We start from the raw sequence: 21,058 nt of genomic DNA, 5'->3' as shown, positions 1-21,058 counted from the left end.
AATGAGGAAACTGAGGCAGATTCAATCCATTACAAGGTGGTGGATCACAGTAGCACACTTACGTGAGTACCACATGGCTGCCTTCCTTATATACAAGGAACTGTCTGCATCCAGCATTATTAAAAAAAAAAAAAAAAGTCATTTAAACAAAGAGCTGCCACTGAAATAAGCTGGTATTGTTCAGATTGCTCAATCCAAATGAATAACAGTCACTATGCCATCTCAATTAACGCAGGGAAGGCTATAGTCATTTATCTTCTTTTCCATTGTTGCTTAGCTTTTTAACTAAAACGGACAGTCCTTTATTGCTAATTGTGATTTTTTTTTTTAAGAAGTGGAAAGAAAAAAAAAAAGAAAATGAACAAAATCAATTATGGTTGTTGGTGAATTTCATGTATCTGAGGCCCAACTTTACTGTTTTAATTAAATGGAAATATAGGTCCATTGTTCGAAAAACATTAAAAGACAATTCCAGCACTGACACTGACCCTCCCCCATGCCCCAACCTTGTCTTTTTAAAGGGGCACTCCTATGACAACCAGGCCAAGCACTGCCTGGAAGACGGAACGCTGACAATGGCCAACAGTAAATAACTATCTGCATTTTAATTATTCCTCTAAAAAGCCAACTAATTATAAGTCAACCACCTGGTACATTTCAATAAAGTTAGTAAATTATCTAAAGTCATTCGATAGAGTTCACAGATTTGAAATCAAAAGTATTTATGGATAAGCCTGAATAAATTCCCAGTGAGTAATTCTACGATTTATTCTACTCACACTGACTGAATCTTACTAGGAGTTTGCATCCTGAAACACAAGGAAAATCTCTTAAAACTGGTGTGTGTGTATGTGCATGCTTAGTCGCCAAGTCCTGTCCAAGTCTTTACATTCCCATGGACTGTAGCCTGCCAGGCTCCTCTGTCCACACAATTTTCCAGGCAAGAATACCAGAGTGGCTTACCATTTCCTTTTCCGGGGGATCTTCCTGACCCAGGGATTGAACCTGTGTCTCTTGTGTCTCCTGCATAGGCAGGCAGGTTCTTTACCACTGAGTCACCAGGGAAGCCCTGAGGAAACATTTCATGGTGGTGGCATTGTGACTTTAAAGTTATGAAACTGGATCAAACCCCAGCTGCATCACTTCCCAGATATGTGATCTTCATCTCTTTGAGGCCTCAGCTTGCTCATGTGTAGAATGGGTATGAAACCAGTATATACCTCGCAGACACATGGTGACAAAATGAGATGAGTCTCTGGTACAAGACATGCCAGCCATTGTTAATATTTTGCATTACAAATACACTTTGCTGCTGCTGCTGCTGTCGCTTCAGTCGTGTCCGACTCTGTGCGACCCCATAGACGGCAGCCCACCAGGCTCCCCCGTCCCTGGGATTCTCCAGGCAAGAACACTGGAGTGGGTTGCCATTTCCTTCTCCAATGCATGAAAGTGAAAAGTGAAAGTGAAGTAGCTCAGTAGTGTCCGACTCTTCGCGACCCCATGGACTACAGCCTACCAGGCTCCTCCGTCCATGGGATTTTCTAGGCAAGAGTACTGGAGTGGAGTGCCATTGCCTTCTCCGACAAATACACTTTACTATCCTTTAAATGTATAGGTTTTCAATTTTTTGTCTAGAAATTCATGTCTTTTGGGGACAACAATATTACTTACACCCTTTCGAGTATTCTTTTAAGTAGAAATATTTTGAGAGTAGCAAAATGTCCTGGAAAATCTATGTGCTCAATGGTTCCATCAGTCCTGTTATGGGGCCAAACATCCAATCGAGAGGGAAGACTTGGCTAACTGTCTTCCATCACTCCCACCTGTCAAGACTGGTCCTCTCCCTCCATCCCACCATCTGACCAGAGTTTTCAGCATCCTGGAACCAATTAATGAAAGCTAATCACTCATTTCACAAGAAAGTGGAGTGGAAAAAATGACTGCTTTTAGCTTGAATCACAGCTCTACCACTTTTTCGCTGTGTGATCTTTGCACAATTCATGAACACCTTTGAGTATCTTTTGTTCCCTCTCCTGCATAGCTAGACTGAGAAATTAGGAAAACAGCATCTCTAAAAGGCCTTACACAGTACCAGGCACACAGCAGATACTCAGTAAATATTCATTCTCTATGGCCTTCATACACGTCTTCCCCAAGAAAGAAGAACATAGCATGTAAAGGAAACATTTGCAAGGCATGCAAAAAAAAAAAAAAAGTTAGTCATTATTGGTGGAATTTCAGGACTCAGTAGTATCTTGCTAGAGCAGCTATTTTGAGACCTGGGGCATTTTTAGCATCTGTCACAGCATAATAGGCAAGCACTTGATCGGAGCTGCAGAGAGTAGGCTATGGCTAGCGGTGATGTTTCCATAAACTCCTCAAGGTAAAATTGTGCAAGTGCTTGCGTGAGAGCGAGAAATCTATCTTCTCTCTTTCTAAGAAAGATGAGAGGGACACTGTTCTCTAGGCAAATGTTTGAAATGAAAAAGCTAGTATGATTAGAACAAGCCAGTATGGAGCACATTAAACAATGTCTAATGATAGAAAACATTTTTATTTTTCAAAGCTGATACTAGTACATGGGAAGGCTTACTTGATGTCTAAAATTCACATGGCACTCAGCTCTCATTACTTTAGGAACTCATGTTAGCTCAAAAATGACAGGGCCATGATACACATAGAAACAGGAAACCTCGATTAGGTACAATTGATAAAGTCCAATATAATCAATCATAACTGGGCTTATTTTATCTTTTCACTTGATAAAAGTATATTCTGGAAACTTGTGGGGAAGTAGGTACAGTAAAAACTTGTTTAAATTATTTCAGAAAACTAAGTTTCAAATAATTTAAAAGATGAATTGCTACTATCAAATGTCAAATGCATAAAATGTCAATTTCTTGGGAAGGGTGCAGCACAGATTTCATTTCTATTATGCTTTTTGTACCTTTCCTCTATTTCTGGAGACAAATAAATTTTGAGAGAGCCTAATTAGCTGTCTATTCAGGTGCAACTCAGTGAAAAAGCTGAGGGCATTCCTGACTGTTTTTGCCCAACTTCTGATTTCTTAGAATGCTGAATGCCTGCTTACACTGCTTCAAAACCTTGGGATCCAAGGGGCGACTTTATTTTCTGCAGTGCCAGATTATGAAAACAATTATACAAAGCACCAATGGCATCTCTTCTCCGCAGAATTTTGGTAGGAACATGGGAGAACATTTAAAGAAAAAAAAAAAAACCTGTAACAAGTTACATATTTTAGTAGCATAGGGCAAAGACAAAGGTTTATTGCTATGTTTCATACGCATTATTTTGACTGCACGCTGCCCCAAAGCCAATTCAGAGAGCAATCAGGGATTACCTGCAGCTCCGTTTCCTCTGGAGAAGAACACACATTCTTACATTGCTTCCAACCCGTACAAGCCCCATCCCTGGGGTCACTGGCTCACTGAGAAAGTCAGATGAGGAACAACATAAAACACGATTACTGCTCTGGTTTTCCCTAAATGCTCTAGGTAGCCGTCACTTTACCCTGTATACACCGCATTCCATTACTGCCCAAAGTAATAAAGACTTCTGTCACCGCAAGAGCTTTTCATCTTCAGAGCTCCTTTCTCTTCTCCTGATAAGACTGCCAACTCCACTCTCTGTAAATGAGCTCATGTGAACACTTTATTTTCAGCACGTGAAAACAAAAAGGGCCACTGCCCAGCTTCAGAGATGGAGGGGGTGGTGCTCTGTCTTCAAAGTCAGCCGGGGATGTTTGAAAGGGATTGAAGCTGACCTAGGGAGCCTCCCTTGGAATAAGGAAGCTAAGGCTGAGCCATTCTATTCCTCCACTAGTCTCACTTCAATTTTACAATGAAGTAAGTCTTGGGTGGGTGAGGGGGTGGAGGAGACGGAGGAAGGAGAAGAGAGCAGCTACCTTTAAACTGATTTTCTGTGTGTGAACATTAGATGTTTGCATTCACTTTGGACAACACCGCTAGCCAATACCCATGCCATCACAAGTGTATGTGAGCTGAACATGTCACATGTGGGACAGATGGCTAAACCATCACAATGCTGTCAATTCTGAAATAAGTGAATCGCAGCTTAGGTGTCCTCGTCCAAACAGTAAGTAAATTTAATTTTTTTGCAATCAGTGGCATATGTTTGCATCTGTGTACAATATGACTTGGGCCAAATCTGATCTGGCCACAATGTCCTGAGTACTAAGGCTGTATAATTCCTAGCTTAAATGTATTGCAAATACCAGAGGGGGACAGGTTAACTAATTAAGAATATACATTGCTTTTCTGGTCCTCTGGATTTCTACCATGCTTGTGCAAAGTATGAGTGACTGACCAGCCAGAGGATCTTCTCTGTTGTATTTTTAAAATGCTTAAACTTGCCCCATCAAATAATAATACATGGAACACACTTAATTTCCTATAGTATCTAACAGACACTGGCTTTATCTGTTCACATCATTATATCCACAATTGTTATATCATTAATCGTGGAGGTGATGGAATACCAGTTGAGCTATTTTAAATCCTAAAAGATGATGCTGTGATAGTGCTGCACTCAATATGCCAGCAAATTTGGAAAACTCAGCAGTGGCGACAGGACTGGAAAAGGTCAGTTTTCATTTCAATCCCAAACAAAGGCAACACCAAAGAATGCTCAAACTACTGCACAATTGCTCTCATCTCACATGCTAGCAAAGTACTGCTCTAAATTCTCCAAGCCAGGCTTCAACAGTACATGAACCGTGAACTTCCAGATGTTCAAGCTGGTTTTAGAAAAGGCATAGGAACCAGATATCAAATTGCCAACATCTGCTGGATCACTGAAAAAGCAAGAGAGTTCCAGAAAAACATCAAATTCTGCTCTATTGACTATGCCAAAACTTTTGACTGTGTGGATCACAACGAACTGGAAAATTTTTAAAGAGACGGGGATACCAGACCACCTGATCTGCCTCCTAAGAGATCTGGATGCAGGTCAAGCAGCAACAGTTAAAACTGGACATGGAACAACAGACTGGTTCCAAATCGGGAAAGAAGTACATCAAGGCTGTAAATTGTCACCCTGCTTATTTAACTTATATACAGAGTATATCATGAGAAATGCTGGGCTGGATGGAGTTCAAGCAGGAATCAAGATTTCCAGGAGAATTACCAATAACCTCAGATATGCAGATGACACCACCCTTATAGCATAAAATGAAGAACTAAAGAGCCTCTTATGAAAGTGAAAGAGGAGAGGGAAAAAGTTGGCTTAAAACTCAACATTCAGAAAACTAAGATCATGGCATCTGGTCCCATCACTTCATGGGAAATAGATGGGGAAACAATGGAAACAGTGACAGACTTTATTTTGGGGGGCTCCAAAATCACTGCAGATGGTGAATGCAGCCATGAAATTAAAAGATGCTTGCTCCTTGGAAGAAAAGTTATGACCAACCTAGACAGCACATTAAAAAGCAGAGGCATTCTTTTGCCAACAAAGGTCCGTCTAGTCAAAGCTATAGTTTTTCCAGTAGTCATGTATGGATGCGAGAGTTGGACTATAAAGAAAGCTGATCGCCAAAGAATTGATGCTTTTGAACTATGGTGCTGGAGAAGACTCTTGAGAGTCCCCTGGACTGCAAGGAGATACAGCCAGTCTATCCTAAAGGAAATCAGTCCTGAATATTCATTGGAAGGACTGATGCTGAAGCTGAAACTCTAATTCGTTGGACACCTGATGTGAAGAACTGATTCATTTGAAAAGACTGATGTTGGGAAAGATTGAAGGCTGGAGGAGAAGGGGATGACAGAGTATGATATGGTTAGATGGCATCACCGACTCAATGGACAGGAGTTTGAGTAAACTCTGGGAGTTGGTGATGGACAGGGAGGCGAGTCCATGGGGTCACAAAGAGTTGGACACAACTGAGCGACTGAACTGAACTGATCATTATATCCACCCAAATCAATTTATTCAAATATGTAAAAAGTGCTTATTATGGGCCAGGCTCTGTAGTAGGCATGGGGTTACTTTCCTTTCAGGGCTCCCAGTCTGGTGGAGGCAGGTAAATAATTACAGATAAATAATTACAGTGGAATGTCCTTTTTCTAATAAAAGCACAGGTCAGACCCCAGAAAGAACATAAGGAAGAAAAGTTCTCTGGCGAAGTCAAGGAAGGTATTCAGGCATCGTTCAGTTGAGGAGCCAATCTGTACATGTAAATGAGAAAGACAGAAGCACATTTTAGTCACAGAGACTAGCTGTGGCAATTGTTTCTTTGTTTGTTGCTTACTTGCTAAGTCTTGTTTGACTCTTTTGTGACCCCATGGACTGTAGCTCGCCAGGATCATCTGTCCATGGGATTTCTCAGGCAAGAATACTGGAGTGGGTTGCCATTCCCTTTTCCAGGGGATCTTCCTGACCCAGGGGTCAAACGTATATCTTTTACATTGCAGGTAGATTCTTTAGCACTGACCCAGCAAGGAAGCCCAGTTGTGGCAGAGAAATAAGCAAAAATAGGATCTGAAACTGTGCTGTCCAATATTTGGCTATTCCCATTTCAATGTAAACTCATTAAAATAAAATCTAAACTTCAGTATCTTAGTTAAATTTTCTGTATTTCAAATATTCTGTAGTTACATGCAGCTAGTGGCTCCATATTGGACACTGTACTTACAGAGTATTTCCATCATTGCAGAAATTACTGATTTGGGAAAACAGATATTTGAAGAGTGACAAGATTTGGATGTTTGAAATACAGGAAGGAACCTATAGATCCTGAAAGATGACTCAAAGAAATAGACACTTTAGCTCACCATATTTGAAGACCCACAGCTGAATTTAAGTCATGGAGTAAGTACTGTGGGCAAGTGAGAACAAAAATGGATGATCTGATCAGATTGGTGTTTTAGAAAAAACCTCATTCAAGCTAAAGTGTGGAGGGTGGCACACACACACGTGCACACACACACAATCATACCCAAATACTCCACATACATATACACTAACCATACATGCTTTTTACTTCCTTTGTTTTTCAATGAATAACAGCAATAATAATGAAGGCTAACATTGCGGGTTGTTTACTTTGGACCAGGCACTGCCTCAAATATTTTGCACATATTAACTCACAGGGCTCAAGAGGTGAAAGGATTCCTTAGAGAAACATGTTGATATCTATGGGCCAATACTTCTATTTAATCCTTCACTTATATTGTTTCATGGGACTAGACATACAGAACTCTGAATAGAAATAACTACAGAAAAACACATGGACAGTTGAATCGATGGTGTAATTCATCCTGCCAACTGAACTTAAGCCTTCATCAGGTTATCCTGGAACTTAGGGGCTGAGCTGATCGTGCCTGCTACACTCGTCCACAAATATGTCATATGGCATTTATGGAGGTGCCAATAAAAATCTCCTGTGTCACATGAATGGGAACTTCTCTACATAGAACATTAAACTAAAAGCCCCAAAAGAAACAGGTCATACTGAAAACCCATAGTATAAAACTTGAAGACACAGAGGCAATAATTAGAAGCAACCACGAGCAGTGAATTCTCCAGTGACCAGCATCTCACTCACATGGTGAATTGAGGTGGCTGAATGTCTGGCCAAATCTTGCCTTTCTTCACTTTCTTGGGTAGGGTACTTTGCTCACCATCCTAATCATTTAAAGTCAGGCTGTGCCCCACAGTAAGCTAGTGAAATAAGTTTTCTTCTTTAATGGCCAAAATCTGACTCAGGTTCACCCAGGGGAAGTGAAGAAGCCTCATATAGTCTGAGTCTGGATCTCCTTCCAAGCTAGACTCTTCAAGCCCCTCTCAGTATTTTATAATTCACTGAATGGATCAGTCAAAAAGAACTAATTCAATGCCCACTGTGTGCAAAGAACTCATGGCATGTAAAGAAACATACTTCCGGAATAAAGATTTTAAAAGAGATAAAGTATATAGAGAGGAAATAACATGACAACAGTTAAAAAGCAACACATAAAAACTGAAAACAATTTGTTATAAGAAAATCCTTGAGAGGTATGAGATTTAGGATTTAGGGGAGAGAGGAATCTAGTGACACAAGGTTAAGAAAGGAAGACAACTTGAAAAAGACTGATTCTAAACCAGGTCATGAAATAAGCTATATATATGGTTCACCAAAAAAGTTCATGCGAGGTTTTCCATAACATCTTGTGGGAAAACTCAGATCAATTTTTTGGCTGACCCAATATGTTTATCAAAATAGTTCCCAGTGAATTCTTTCTGATTTATTTTACAATAAAACTACAATCAAAGGTTCTTAACATCTGAAAAGAGAAATTAAGAGAGAAAGCATATGAAAGTTAGTATTGGCTCATCAGCCATTTTTAAAGAAAGAGTAGAAAAAAAGCACATTAGAAATTACATAGTCTTATCTCACAACAAAAAAGAGAACTTTACATGGCGTACTTTCCTTACAATTTCTTAAAACCTCACTATTTACAATTTCTAATATAATTAATGGAATGTTTATAATGCTTAATGCTGAAAATCCTCCGATCGAGCTAATTTTTAAAATGAATTATTCCACTTAACAAGGAAAGGAAAAAAAATCCTTTCGATTTTTACCCACACGCTACAGTTCTCCAACTATTCCATATTTTCAGCTATTATCCCTTTCTTACAAAGAGCCCACTTAATAATGTTCACTCTAACAACCTCATTTATTTTCCAGAAAATTAACTCAGTTTCAACCCTGATTAATGATTTCATCTAAATGAATCAAATTAAAAATTGAAAATTATATTTCAAAAGCCAAAGAAAAAAAAATTGACCATTTCCAGTTAACAAATGATCCTTTCAAATATTAAAAGATGACCATGAAGAGTGCGTGATAGTAATGAAATCTGGCTCAGGCCTGCTGCTTATCTGGAGTTCATGAAAGAGGAGAAATAAAGGAAAAGAGAAAAAAGCAAAGAAAAAGGTACTCTATGCATTTTTTAACACTGAAATCCCTTGGGAGTCCAAACTGACTTCTACTTAAGCTTTGCCTGTAATCAGTGTACCAAAATAATATGAGCATTTCCCTCTTAATTAAAACTGGTTGGGTTGGAGATGCCCCTCAAGCCCATGGGGGATTAGGAAGCCACATACACACTAATAGCCCCTGTTAACAAAACCCAACCCATGAAAGAATGCCTCATGCTAGGAGGGAGAAACTTGCCCATAAGGAAAACAAGCAACTAATTAGGAAACTTCTTGTCTGATACGTTGTTTTAAAAAAAAAAATTATTCTGGGCCAGGGATTAAGGAGGAGGCAGTGAATGGGCAAAGCACAGAGGGTTTTAGGGCAGTGAAACTATTCTGTGCTATTACAATGGTAGATGACCCAGAGAACACTAAGGGTGAACCCTGATGTCAACATGAACTTTGGGTGATCCTCACGTGTCCGTGTAGGTTTCACTGTAGGAAAGTCTCACTTCTATGCTCGGGTGTTTTCAGTGGGGGAGGTGTCCATGTTGGCAGGAGAGGGGACAAGGGTACTCTGTGCTTCCCGCTCAATCTGGCTGTGAACCTAAAACTACTTTAAAGAACAATGTTTTTTTTAAAAAAAGAAAAAAAAAAAAAAGAATCCTCTCCACCAGAAGTTTACTTTAGGAGTCTGTGGGATTACTGCCTTTAGAGACTTTAAGAATAAAGGATGTCACTTTCAGCTAGACTTCCTTCTTTAATTCAGTTGTTCAAATGTACACATCAAGAGTAACCAACGCGAACGACTGGCCCTCCAGCGGGTCTCAAGTCGACAGAACGGAGGAGGCGTTGTGGTTGTACACAGGCGGCATCCTGCTTCTCTGACAGATACATGCAGCTCAAGCTTTCCCTTCCGAGCGCAGACTGTTACAGATAAAACAGTATCTCAAATGGTGAGGGAGCCAAAAAAAAAGCTGCTCCTGCATTCCTCCCCAATTCTCCGCTGGGATTTGGCTCACGGAGGTCGTTAGGGGCTTCGCAGAGGCCGGCCAAGCCCGCCCGCGGAGGCGGGAGCGGGGCGGCAGGATGCGTGGCGGCGGCTGCAGCTCCGGGCGGGCGGTGCTGCGGTGAGGCTCCGGCGAGACTCGGCTCCACCTGCCCGCTCGGTCCCCGGCCGCCCGCCCGCGATGGGCGCCCGGCCAGGGGCTCCGCGAGGCGGAGGGGACGCCTGGGGAGGGGGCCCTGGCCCGCAGCCCGCACAGCCGGCGCCGCCCGGGGCTCCCCTCTGCACACTCGCGTCTGCCCGGGGCTGCCTCCGAACCGCCGCCCCGGGAGCCAACCTCAGAGGCAGAACAGAAACGCAGGACCTGAGACGCAAGGAAGGGACCGCAACATCGCGAGTGTTATGAGAAAGCAAGGGCGTCTGTGATAGAAAACATTTACCAAACAGTGTTCATCCTCATGAGTTGTTTGGGTTCTCACAGAGAAACACGACTTCAAAGGGAATAAGAAAGGATGGACCTTTATTGACGGCAAGAATGTGGTGGGTTTGAAGATTATTACGTTTCCTGCAAGTTAGTGCAACAGCCCTCAGCTGCTCCCTGTTCAGTGGCTCTCTCTCTCGTCCCTTGTCAGAGCTGTTGTGCCCTCATGTCCCTTGCCCCCAGGTTGGAAAATTATTTCATTAATCACTACAACAGGCAGCAGATAATATTACCATTTACAAGGAAAATAAAGACACAGGAAGAAGTGACTTGCACCATGACCAAAAAAAAAAAAAAAGTATCATATGGCTCCTCAACTATTATTAACCTGTCAAACTTTCTATAGTAGACTTCATAAAATTCTAGAAAAAACTTTTAAGTACTGTGCATAACTTTAAAAACAGAAACCTATTCAAAGCGCTTACAACTGAAATGAGCCCTTGGGGGATTATTAAAATGTCTTCATATAACAAATAAATAAATGAAGGCTCAACATGGTTGAATGACTTGTCTAAGGTCACAGAGCTAGTAAATAAACATAGGATAAAAATGCATGAAAATGTCTGAATCAGTAAAGTCTTTTTGTGTTCTGCTTAAATTTCTGGTGCTTTCAAATATAGTAATTCTTTTAACTTACGGTGGAAGCTATGATCTACATTAGCAGATAAAGTGCTGGCTTGAATGAGCCTTTGACATAGGCAGGGATTTTGTTAATGATCAATAGAGAGGACCAAGAGGGCCTGTCATATACAGGATTTCTCTTCCATTACATTTTCCCGAGGAATCTAAATGCTCATAGACTCTGCCTAGCTTTTCGTGAGCCTGCCAAGGTTTGTGACTTGTTTAGGTACACACCTGCTTTTGTGAAGAAACATAATATAGAAAATAAAATTTGCTTATGAAAGCAAAAATTCTTCAATACCAAATATAATCTTTGCCATTTTCAGACAAGAAGGCTGGGATAAGAAAATCAGAACTAGGGCCAACTATAACAGGTGCTAATAAAATTTTTCCATGAATCACTGGGTCACTATAATCCCTACTCTGAGCTGGAACACTTTGGCCATTTTAATGCCAGGCTACTCTGGACTATCTATTCCAGGTTAAATGTTCCCAAGTGGGTTGTTGATTCAACACAATGGAGAGAAGTTTTGCTGAGATTATTTTAAAATTGCACAAGAATTTCTCTGACAGTCTAGATGAATCAAGTTTTCAAAATGATGATCTAATTAATTACCTAGGCCAGCAACATCTTCCCAGCGTAGCTGGACACTGAAATGATTTTCTCGAGTTCAAGGTTCAGGAAATAAATGCAAACTTGCTGTAAATTTAAATCAGTCTTTAATAACTGATCAAAAAGCTACAACCAACCTAGACAGCATATTAAAAAGCAGAGACATTACTTTGCCAACAAAGGTCTGTCTAGTCAAAGCTATGGTTTTTCCAGTAGTCATGTATGGATGTGAGAGTTGGCCTATAAACAAAGTTGAACACTGAAAAATTGATGCTTTTGAACTGTGGTGTTGGAGAAAACTCTTGAGAGTCCCTTGAACTGCAAGGAGATCCAGCCAGTCTATCCTAAAGGTAATCAGTCCTGAATATTCATTGGAAGGACTGATGCTTAAGCTGAAACTCCAATACTTTGGACACCTGATGCGAAGAACTGACTCACTGAAAAAGACCCTGATGCTGGGAAAGATTGAGGGCAGGAGGAGAAGCGGATGACAGAGGACAAGATGGTTGGATGGCATCACTGACTTGATGGACATGAGTCTGAGCAAGCTCCGGGAGTTGATGGTGGACAGGAAAGCCTTGCGTGCTGCAGTCCATGGGGTCACAAAGAGTCAGACACAAATGAGCAACTGAACTGAATCTGACATTTGTTTTCATTACCTTCATGAAGAAAATGAAGACAACATAATGTTTAAGCTGTATTATAACCTGGTGTTAAACCACATCTATATAGCAGGAAATGAAACAATGGGAGGAGATAACATTTAATTTGGTTTCTATAGATCTGATAATAAAGATATCAAAGTACTATCTTTTTATTTGAATTACTGAATTTAGCTGCTACCTATACTAGTCAGAATAACCATGCTAATGTCTTGCTTTTATATTTGACATGGCAGAAAGTAAAGAGGAACTAAAAAGCCTCTTGATGAAAGTGAAAGAGGAGAGTGAAAAAGTTGGCTTAAAGCTCAACATTCAGAAAACTAAGATCATGGCATCTGGTCCTATCACTTCATGGGAAATAAATGTCAGACTGGAAACAGTGTCAGACTTTATTTTTTCGGGTTCCAAAATCACTGCAGATGCTGATTGCAGCCATGAAATTAAAAGATGCTTACTCCTTGGAAAGAAAGTCATGACCAACCTAGATAGCATATTAAAAAGCAGAGACATTACTTTGCCAACAAAGGTCCGTCTAGTCAAGGCTATGGTTTTTCCAGTGGTCATGTAAGGATGTGAGAGTTGGACTGTGAAGAAAGCTGATCGCTGAAGAATTTATGCTTTTGAACTGTGGTGTTGGAGAAGACTCTTGAGAGTCCCTTGGACTGCAAGGAGATCCAACCAGTCCATCCTAAGGACCAGTCCTGGGTGTTCACTGGAAGGACTGATGCTGAGGCTGAAACTCCAATACTTTGGCCACCTCGTGCGAAGAGTTGACTCATTGGAAAAGACCCTGATGCTGGGAGGGATCGGGGGCGGGAGGAGACGGGAACGACAGACAATGAGATGGCTGGATGGCATCACCGACTCGATGTACAAGAGTTTGGGTGAACTCCGGGAGTTGTTGATGGACAGGGAGGCCTGGCGTGCTGCGATTCATGGGGTCGCAAAGAGTCAGACACGACTGAGCAACTGAACTGAACTGGCTGAAAATATCGTTTTAATCATTATGTATACTGAATGTCATTTTAAAGGAAATTATGTAGTTCCTAAATATCATTTAATTTTCATTAATAGTTACTTTTGTTCATTTTTAACACTAAACTCCTCTGCTTACTTTAACATGTAATTCAAAACCCACATTATACACAAACGTTTTCAAAATGTATCTTATTCATCCATTCTCCAAATGGCTGACACAATCCATGAATCGACCCTAATTTTCATTGAAGTAGTTTGCAAATATTTGCTATAACTTTATTTACCTATCTGCTTTATCTGGTTTGACTACTAGCTGGATGAAGATAGATTTCTATTTAATCCTCACCATAAAAAGGCACTATTGAATGCTAAGGAGCCTGTGAACACTCCAAAAAAGATCACTGGCTGCAAATCAGTTTAAGTTACAGACATCAAAAAATAAAATGCAAGTACAGTGATTCAGGGACTTCCCTGGTGGCTTAGACGCAAACAGTCCACCTGCAATGCAGGGAATGGGGGTTCTATCCCTGAGTAAGGGAGATCCCCTGGGGGAGGAAATGGCAACCTGCTCCAGTATTCTTACCTGAGAAATCCCATGAACAGAAGACCCTGGGGGGTTTACACCACAGGGTTGCAAATAGTCAGACAGCACTGAAGCGCCTGAGCAAGTATGGATGCATTGTGATTCAGTGCTCTCAGTCACTTTCAAACTTGTCAACAAAACTTTCAGATTCCCAATAAGGAAAACAGAAAATTCTTTAATTTATGTCATCACATTCAAGTCATGTATTCTAGTACCCAGTGAGGAAATGAGGCTGTGAGATTAAGAGAAATAATGCATATAAAATTAAGAAATTGTTGTTCTACATTTATTGAAGTCCAAATGGGAAGACAGAAATCACACCAGGCATTTCAACAGGGAGAATTTAATATGAGAAACTGGTGAGTTGCAAGAGCAAAAATGGAGCAGGGATCCTAACTGCAGGAAGCTTCTGGAAATCAAGAGAGCACAAGGAAGATTCAGTTCTATCATCTGGAAGCCCAGCAAAAAGGCCTAGTTGGGCTGGGACTCAGACCTCTGAGTTGCACTATGGGGCTTGAGCGGGAGTGCCAGCAAGAGCTAGAAACACAGCCAACTGTCAATGCCAGGGCAAAGGGTCTTTGATAGAATGGCACTGGCAGGAATAAGTCAACAGGAAGCAGACATAAAGATCCAATTTCTTCTCTCTCCTCCTGTCTTGAATCCCAGCCCTTTCATCACTACAGAAAAGGGTGGGTGAGCGCTCTGAGAGCTGAGACACAATAGCTCCATAAAGGGCTCTGGGCTTAAGAGGGTTTTCATAACTGGATCATCAACCTCATCTCTAAGAAACAGTAACCTTTCTATAAAAGTGCATCCTAGGGCATTAAAAAGGCATCGGGTCACTTTCATGAGCCAATAATCTGTTGCTAATACTCAGTGTTCACCCGCTAACTCCCACATTTACATTCTTTTCCATGGCCTGTATCACCAAAATATTTAGCTGTTGCTCCTTAATCTAAACACTTACTCTTGACCTTTTCACTTTAAAAAGGCGGATTATATCACCCTTGGTCACCAAAGGCACAGCCATATTTCTGTGCAGGGTGAATGTATCTTTGGAATATATTGAAACCCTAGCCCTGTGGCCTTAGGGCTGTGCTGGCTCATTACCAGGTGGACAGGTGGATGGCAGTGGGCGGGGGGTGTGCCTGTATGTAAGGGGTGGATGGCTATGTGTGTACAATGAGGCCGCTATTGTAAAGAGAAGCAACACAAAACCAGGCCAAAAACGTAATCAAGAAGCAGAGCTCAAATCCAACTTAATAAAGAAGTTACTTGTTCTTTCTTCTTCTTTTTTTGCATTAATGTTTTTGGTCAGATCCTTAATGTTATATGAAAACAGAACTATTGCCTGTGAACCAATTTACTAAACAAATAGCAGCTGTAGTAAAACATCTGTTTGGGAAAGAGAAAATATAAACTCATAAAATCAAATGAAGGCAATGCGACTTGTACTTTCACGAATATGTGAACATTGGACATATGGTGCAGTCTGCAAATGATTATTAATCATTCTATTAAAAAAACAAATTGCAAAACAGGTATTATTATGATTGTTACACAGTATAATAGCCAGTATCTGAAGAAGATTTTATAGAAAATAGTATATGAATATTTCTCAAGAACAAGAACTCCCTTGCAAAAGAAATGTTTAAAATGAAAAACAGCATTGTATCTAAAAATATTTCTATGTCTGTATACTGTCACCAAAGTGGAAAGATTGGTGTAATATAAATAACATAATATAAAGATTGAATAAAGTAATAATAACAATTGGAACAAAAAACTGTGACTTGGGAAGGGCATTAAGTAGATTATGCACAGACTTGGCCCTGTAGCTCATCAAAGTCAAAGCAGTTTGCTTTCTGAGATCAATCATCAGAAGACCTCTAATAAAAATTTCAATGAAACTATGAAAAAGAAAAGTCAAGGAAAAGACTGGGTTCCAGTCTTATGTGCTCAGTGTGGAAGAAAAGCAAAAATCAATAAAGACAGCTTAAATTAAAAAAAGCAAAACAAAACAAAAAAACATCTTCTGCAGAAGCTGTTGCTGTCTTCATAATAAGAGAAAAGCTGATTTTTGCTCGTTTTTGTTTGCACTACTTTGCTGCCCTCGCTCGCCTTCTTTCTCTTTGATTCACAGAGTTTAAGTTAAAACCAAAGAAAGACATAATACAACTGAAACCAAAATCACATCACTAGGATACAGCAAATCTGAGAGTGGTAATAAATGTCAGAGCTATACAAGCAAAGGCGAGCAGCTAGGTTCCTTTTTAAAAAAAAAAAATTTTTTTTTTCTTTCTTTCCATACTTAAAAGTGAAATACCTAGCTGTTATCTTGGTGCCTGCAGAGCCTCCCCATTGTAGATTCAATAATACAAGAGGCTTCTTATCAGCAGCTGGGGTGACTGATTGGAGCTGTGATATGTTTAGACAATGCACTGTATTTAACTGAATTTACAGATGCCCCAACTCAGGCGTGGTAGTAAACGCCAGAGACTAATAGGAAATTAAACATGTACAATGGACTAACTCCATTTGCTCTCACAGTGTAATGTGTTTAGTTAACTTACTCATAGTCACACTTTATCTTTTTCTCTATGGATTCCCTGGGATATGTTTCAAATTGGCCAAAGATTAAATCTTCTTTTCAATTTTTTTGTTACCATTTTATTGCCGCTTTCCATTATTATGGGCCCCTCTTTCTCTCACAGAGATAAGCTAAACAAGATGACCCTAAGTTCCCCCCCCAACCCAATTATCAGATAGTCAGCAAGGAATGCCAGGCTACAGGATTCCATAATATTAATATTAATATAACATGAGAGGAACAAAAATCAGTCACTTATTTGAAAGCAATGGTGTATTTAACTCATTTGAAATTTAAATGTGAATTTTAATGTACCTGGTATGTAACACATACATACAGAGTGGGAGCAGCATGCACAGGCCATTCTGAGAATTATTTTAACTCTTCACGGTTTCATAGATTTGCTCACAAAAATAACTGCAAGTAGATGTATGTCTACGTCCATGTGCAGCCCAACTGTTGAGGAGGAAGGAAGAGTTGTCACAATGCTCTCGTACTTTCCATCTGGTTAACAGAGAAAGGTAATTTATTGTTAGACAGACCCACAGATGGATCTGCAGATCTTCTTTGAAAGAGGTTGTTCAGAGAGCTCTCTCATTATACAATAGCCACTGAATCCATAATGGGTTTGTTGTCCTCAGGAAACTAGAAAGAATTTCTACATTCATGAAAGCATGTTTCCTACACAGTATAAAGGAAATCTCTAGTTTATGCTGATCACATTCAGACTCCAGAGAGGGTTAAAGATAGCTCCACATCCCCACCCTCCCATGACCCTGGTCTTGAAAAAAGCGGATGCAGTTATATGCTGAAAAAACTGACAGCTAAGGTTGACATTAGGCTAGATGATGGTGACCTCTGATTCACTTGTTGACATCTATTATATGGACAAGCAAAAACATTTTTGCATCAGCCTCACTTAACAAAACGAAACATAAGGAAACCTAGAGGAAAAACAATGGTCTGGAAAAGTGAACAAAATGGATGATTTCATGGCCATTTCCATGGTTCGGAACCTAAAAAATGACACTGGACAGAAAGAAGGTACAGTGTAAACCCTCTGTGTATGTATTCACATCTACTTCTGAGAGACCAGTCCCTGGACCCTACCACAGGACAGCTCACTCTGATGCACAGGAGACCCAAACTCGTGACCATGGCCTTTATCTGACATGATCTTCTCTATTCTCCATGTGATTAGCCCTTATTACTGACTACACAAACTATTTTATCAGGATCTTGCATCTAATGAGACATATAAATACTTAAAACAAAATGGAAAGTGGAAAAGAAACATGTGACTATGATGACCAAACGCTAAGTGCCTGATTATCAGAGTCCCTCCAATCGATTCTTAAATTGGCTTTTTGAAAAGCAGGGATGGCACCAAATGAAAACACTAAAAACACACATAACCACCCAAAACCACTATAAACCAAGCTTACAGAATGAATCATCCCAAAGCACTACTCCCCTAATGTCCAGATCCAAACTTTACTCTGAGGAAAGTACAAAATGGCATGGAGGACTAATGTCTTTTGAAAATCAAGTTATAATCAAATAACCATTACTCAGTCAAACGGACTTCACAGTAAGTCGTTTCTTTCTATAACTGAGCAGTCCAACAAATGTTACTTCTCTTAATCAGTTCTGATTGGTATTTGCCATAGGAGACACAGACAAATCTTTGACCAATCTTTAATTAGTATCACTGATGAAATATTTATTCTTTTAATTTGAATTTAGAAACCCAATAAAGCCATGTTTGCATCTTTTATCAACTTAAATATTATCCTCCTTTATTGCTTTTGTCATGACTGCAGATTCTGAAAATGTTCTCCTGAAACAATGCGTCTTCCACATATGCACAGTTGCCCTGGTCTCATTGCTTTTAGGGCAAATATTTAATATAGGCCTTAAGGTCATAAATTCATTTCAGTCCTCCTCCTGAGGGGATCATGAGGTAGAATTCCTCTAAGTGTCAAGAGAGAAAAGGAAGGTATTTTTAGACATCCTAAGACCTTCTTAGGGAATCACAGATTCACCAAATCATACTTAATCCTCCAATTCACAGAAACAATGGGGCTGGACAACACTATTGAGGCCTTGTGCGTGGAACGTACGGGATATTCTAGTGTCCAGACACTGAACTCAGATGTTGGTGTTCTGTTTTTGGTTCTACAACTGATGAACTGCCATCATTAGCTTAACCTGTCTCCCAACCACAGACACAGTTACATAGTTCTCCAATCTGAAGGTTCAACAGGGATCAGAATTCATTTAAAATACCAGAAATCACCAAGAAAATGATTAAAATCAAATGAAGCAATCAGAATGCCTCTTGTAACAAGAATACGTTTACCAATTTCCTCTAGCCCATAAAACACCTCTGAAATTAGTGTATCTGGAATAATCTAGGGGGAAAAAAAAAAAGCAAACAAGGGAAGAGTTGTATCTTTTGGCAGTTACACAAATAAATAACATAAATGCCCTCTGCATTGCTCAGAGGAGTTTCCAGTACTGGAATATCTTTCCTAGTTGCTGGTTTTGAATTTTCTTTCACCTTTTCTTTTGCACTCTAGAGTCTCCAATGAAACTCACCTCACTGTGACAAATCCATCACAAACGGATGTTTGTAATATATAGAGTATCAGATTCTCAAACCAGCTGTGCTTGCTAATCTATTACATGTACTTAGTAGCATCACCTATTTCTACCTAGAAGTTACACAGATACCCGTACTCCTGAGATTATTGCACATAAGATTACAAACTTTTTCAGAACCCGGGTCATACTGGCTTATGCTTGCTATTGTATACTCAAAGTGCTACGTAATGCCTGGCACATAAACATCAAATGAGGAGGATACAGACCTTTTATCAAAGAGGCCAACACTCACTCTGTGCTTGTCTCTAGAGAGCCTTTGACAGAGTCACACCTTTATCTACCTGGGAGCCCTCCTCGCATCCTTGACACATCGCCTGCCACAGAGTCCTGACATCCTGATGGGTGCACACTTGGATGCCCCTACATTCTTACTTCTCCCAAGAAATAACAAAAGCAACAATTGACATTTCGTGTTTTGATAAGATGTTCTGTTAAAAAAAATTAAAAAACACACCAAGTAGGATCCTTAACCCTCTTACTTAGATTCAATAAAACAGAATACTCTGGAATTCACAAAATAAACTTCACTAAAATCCCACTTTAGAAATAACAAATCTTTTTCTTAAAATAATCAACCATGAAAAAGGAAACACAGATACAAAAATAACCTTATTGTTGATACAGTAGTTAAAGTGTATGCTGTGTATGCTGGCATTTCCTGTCAAAAAATCTTCATTAGTGGTTAATTCTGTCAAACAAAATCTGGACCCACAATTCTACTGGTGGTGGCTGTCAGCTTGTATTTTGGACATTTCAGTATTATTTAAAAGTACTTTTCCATATTTAATATATGATGGCTTCCTGTACCTTTCCACTGGCATTTATCACCTCTCAAGAGTGATCAGTCTCCACGAAAGTGAAGCTCACTGTCACAGAAGGGCCTAGCCCTCATTTATTTCTCCATACAGTATTTGTTATATAGCAGAATGTCCAATAGCAGATGTGTCTCCTATAGAAAGGTCACACACTTAATAGAAATATAAGTTACTCAAACAGACTTGTAATCTTTAAAGACATAAAGTGCCCTTAGAGTAAAGTCTAGGTAATTGTACAAAATTCAGCGTGTGTATTTTCTTTTGCTCCAGGTTCCAAAATGATCCTAAAGATGCTGCCATTTCCCACACCAGAGTTCTGACTGTTGGCAGGATTTAACATTGAGTTTAGAGAAAGACAGGCTGACAGTGTCCCCATCAACCAACTTTATCCTTGCTGCATTTCTCTATCTCTGTAAGAAGTCAACACAGCGTATGGGGCTTGAAGGCATTTAAAAGATATTTAGAGGAGTATTTTTTTTCTCCATTAGCTTCTGCATGATAAGCCCATTTTAATTTGTTTTTCTTCTGAATCTCTTTACTAATGATTAGTACAGGCTCTCAGCATGAATGTGGGAAAGGGAGGTGGGCTGCAGTGGCAAAAAATGTAAGTGCCTAAAGCAGTGAACATGATTCACCCCACTCCTGCCCCAGCTCTGCCACTTAACTAATGTGACTTTGGGCAGGATACCCAAACACTCTAAGGATATGAGGGTAGTAAGTGCTATTGACATACACACACACACACACACACAAACGGGGTTGCCAAAAAAAGTTCATTCAAGTTTTTCATAAGATCTTACAGAAAAACCCAGACAAACTTTTTGGTCAACCCTAGTATACACACACACACACACACACACACACACACACACACATATACAGCTTCCCCAGTGGCTTAGCGGTAAAGAACGCACCTGCAATGTAGAAGACACAGGAGACCTAGGTTCGATCCCTGGGTCAGGAAGACCCCCTGGAAAAGGGAATGTAACCCATTCCAGTATTTTTGCCTGGAGAATCCCATGGACAGAGGAGCCTGGCAAGCTAGAGTCCATGGGGTCTCAAAGAATCAGACATGACTGAAGCAACTGAGCGTGCACAC

General features: G+C 40.1%; 1 protein-coding gene across 9 annotated transcripts in view; it reads right to left on the bottom strand.

Moving 5' to 3' along the window:
- Positions 1–21,058, bottom strand: part of ESRRG (estrogen related receptor gamma) — a 700,961-nt gene that overhangs the window by 96,385 nt on the left and 583,518 nt on the right. The gene's annotated exons all lie outside the window — the stretch shown is intronic.

This window comes from Moschus berezovskii, chromosome 17 (genome assembly GCF_049115385.1).
Source record: "Moschus berezovskii isolate FMDL1 chromosome 17, NW_MosBer_1.0, whole genome shotgun sequence".
Taxonomy (NCBI): domain Eukaryota; kingdom Metazoa; phylum Chordata; class Mammalia; order Artiodactyla; family Moschidae; genus Moschus; species Moschus berezovskii.
The sequence above is the reverse complement of the archived record's forward strand: the minus strand, read 5'-3'. Positions and strand labels throughout refer to the sequence as shown.